At 50.4% G+C, this 3,224-nt stretch overlaps 1 long non-coding RNA gene across 1 annotated transcript in view; it reads left to right on the top strand.

Moving 5' to 3' along the window:
• The first annotated feature begins 2,425 nt into the window (after positions 1–2,425).
• The window catches only part of LOC130586611 (uncharacterized), a 7,554-nt gene continuing 6,755 nt past the window's right edge, over positions 2,426–3,224 (top strand). Inside the window, exon 1 of the long non-coding RNA XR_008966711.1 lies at positions 2,426–2,614. This is a non-coding gene — a long non-coding RNA (uncharacterized LOC130586611). The remainder of the gene's footprint in view (positions 2,615–3,224) is intronic.

Raw genomic sequence — 3,224 nt, 5'->3', positions numbered from 1 at the left:
GTGTGCCATAACCCTGTCCCCATGTGCCATAACCCTATCCCCGTGTGCCATAACCCTGTCCCCATGTGCCATAACCCTATCCCCGTGTGCCATAACCCTGTCCCCATGTGCCATAACCCTGTCCCCGTGTGCCATAACCCTGTCCCTGTGTGTCATAACCCCATCCCTGTGTGCCATAACCCTGTCCCCATGTGCCATTACCCTGTCCCCTATCCATAACCCTGTCCCCGTGTGCCATAACCCTGTCCCCTATCGATAGCCCCCTATCCCTGTGTGTCATAACCCTGTCCCTGTGTGCCATAACCCTGTCCCGTCCCTGTGTGCCATAACCCTGTCCCTGTGTGCCATAACCCTGTCCCGTCCCTGTGTGCCATATCCCTGTGTGCCATAATCCTGTCCCTGTGTGCCATAACCCTGTCCCCTATCCCTGTGTGCCATAACCCTGTCCCTGTGTGCCAAAACCCTGTCCCCTATCCATAACCCTGTCCCCTATCCATAACCCTGTCCCCTATCCCTGTGTGCCATATCCCTGTCCCTGTGTGCCATAACCCTGTCCCCTATCCCTGTCCCTGTGTGCCATTACCCTGTCCCTGTGTGCCATAACCCTGTCCCTGTGTGTCATAACCCTGTCCCTGTGTGCCATAACCCTGTCCCCGTGTGCCATAACCCTGTCCCCTATCTGTGTGTGCCATAACGCTGTCCCCTATCCCTGTGTGCCATAACCCTGTCCCTGTGTACCATAACCCTGTCCCTGTGTGCCATATCCCTGTCTCTGTGTGCCATAACCCTGTCCCCTACCCATGTGATCCAGCTGACAGAGCTTGCCACGTGCTGGAGCCAAGAGATGACTTTGCAGGAACAGCCCAGGTCAAAATAAATTGCTTTCTGGCATTCTGAGATGATCTAAACCCTGCTTTCCCCCAGGGTGAAAGGGAACAAAGGCTCTTGCCTGCTCAGGAAAGAGCCTGGAACAGCATTTTCTGTGAGCCACGAGAGTTTAATAGGGGTAAACAAAGAGATTTGGGGTTAATTTACTCGGGATAGGGCAGGGGGAAACAGAAGCTGCTGGTTTGGAAAAGCTGCCATTCTTGTGTCAGTAGCAGCAGGGTGGCACCAGGGTTTCCCTTCTCTCTGCTCAGGTACAAAATCACACAGAAAAACTAACTTATCAGCCTAGGAGGGGATTAAAAATTAAAATTTTAAAGGGAATGACTCCTCTGGGACAGGTGGCAAAGCGAAGTCTTTTCCAGAGTGGTGAGCTGAGCCTCCGCAGCTGGGGATTGTCTCTGAAGTTTGGTAAAATCCTCATTTTTTCATAGAATTGCAGAATGGTTTGGGTTAAGAAGGGACCTTAGGGGTGATCTCATTCCAGCCCTCATGCCATGTGCAGGGATTCATGCTGCTCCTGACAGGTGACACAGAGCGTTCCTGGGCCTTTGCTGTAGAAGTTTGCTCTGCTGGGTTTGGAAATTAGAGGGACATATGGAGAGAGAAACAATTTTTGAGGATTTTTAAAAGTTCTTGAGGGTTTGGAATGCTGACAATTAGCCTTTTTGCCCCCAAAGGTGTGTAGTTCCATGTTACTGCAGTCCCTGGAGAACCATGGATGAAGGGACAATTCTTTATTCCTTGCTCTGAGCTTCCAAGCTGTGAACTAAATAAAATCCCTCCTTCCTCTTTCCTGTTTTTTTTTTTCCTTTTTCCCGCAGGTGTTTCTTCCTGTTTGTTTTTTCCCTATTTCTTCCCTTTTCCCTTTTTTTTTTCTTTTTCCTGAGCTCACTTTAGCAAGTTTTCTTTTTCTTTTGCTCGAGAATTAAAGGAGAATGTAGCTTAAAGAGAAATCTTCAGGTCCCTGAGCAAAATCAGCTCCTGCTGGGGTCTGGCAGGAGTGGGTTGGAGGGTGTTTGTATGCTTTGGGTCAGTTTAATTGGCAGGTTTGGATCAGGAGGTTTTTTACCCTTCCCAAGGGAATTCCCAAGGGCAGAAGCCACAGGGGAACCAATCCCTGGAGTTGTTTTATTTCTGGGTTTTGTATTTGGAGCAAACTGAATTTCCAAAGGGTCATGCTTGGTTATCACCGTTCAATAAAAGTGAATTTTGCCTCTTCCCACCTCCACCTCGGGCGGATGAAGCCGTGTCAGGAACAACCTCTCAATTTTGTCCCTCGAAAACAAAAACCTGCTGAAGGATTGAGGCTGAAAGTCACCTTTTGGGTGGGCTCTGAGCTCCCAGRGAGAATCCCAGTTCTCATCCAAAGCTAATAGAGAGAAAATTTCCCTAGGAAATAGCARCACGGGCCTGAGAGCATTAAAGTGGAGCTTTATGCCAATTAATAGTCAGATAATTACAGCCCGTCCCCTTCTACTTGCTGCTGACTTCCCCATGTAATTTTCTTTTAATTTTTGCTTAATAGGCACGCAGGAAAGATGAGCTGCTCAGCGTGATGCTGGCATTGGAGTCAGCAGCAGGGAAGAGCAATGCCCTCCATCCATCCTGGATCAACCTCTGGGAGCAGGGATGGTGCTGGAGGGGCTGGTGATGCTTGGCAAGGGATGGAGAAACTTCAGGAGAGTGGAGGGGGAAAAGGTCAAGGCTGGACAGAAAAGGCAGGATGGTGAGTAGAGCTGGGTGCTGCTTCAGCAGGATCACGGATTTCCCTTGCTCTTGCCCCAGGTGCTGAAAGTGCTCTGGGTCTTTTCAGGAGCCAGAACCTTATGGACTTGCTCGTTTTCACATCTGGAAATGCAAAACTGGCATCTTTTCCACCCACRAGAGTCTCCCTGTCCCATGCAGAGGGGGGAGACACTGGCACAGGGTGCCCRGAGAAGCTGTGGCTGCCCCTGGATCCCTGGCAGTGCCCAAGGCCAGGCTGGACATTGGGGCTGGGAGCAGCCTGGGACAGTGGGAGGTGTCCCTGCCCATGGTGGGGGTTTGGAACAGGATGAGCCTTCAAAGCTCCTTCCAACCCAAACCATTCTGGGACTCTGAATCTGCTGTTCCCTGTGCAGGACCCCAGTGAAACACAGGGCAGTTTGCTGAGCAGCTCCCAGCACTTCCAGGGTAATATGACCCAGACATTTGGGGTTWTCCTTCCACAGAATTAACTTCCAGAAAGGCAGGGAACGGGAGGAGGAACGAGAGAGGCCAAGACGCCTGAAATCACATTTACCAGGCCACACAGGCTGGTGCTTTTTGTTTCTTTCTCTCCTTTTTTTTTTTTTTTT

Source organism: Malurus melanocephalus, unplaced genomic scaffold (assembly GCF_030028575.1).
Source record: "Malurus melanocephalus ecotype Western Australia unplaced genomic scaffold, MMel_1.1 scaffold_1223, whole genome shotgun sequence".
NCBI classification, from domain to species: Eukaryota; Metazoa; Chordata; class Aves; order Passeriformes; family Maluridae; genus Malurus; species Malurus melanocephalus.
This window is presented reverse-complemented; position numbering and strand designations above follow the sequence as displayed.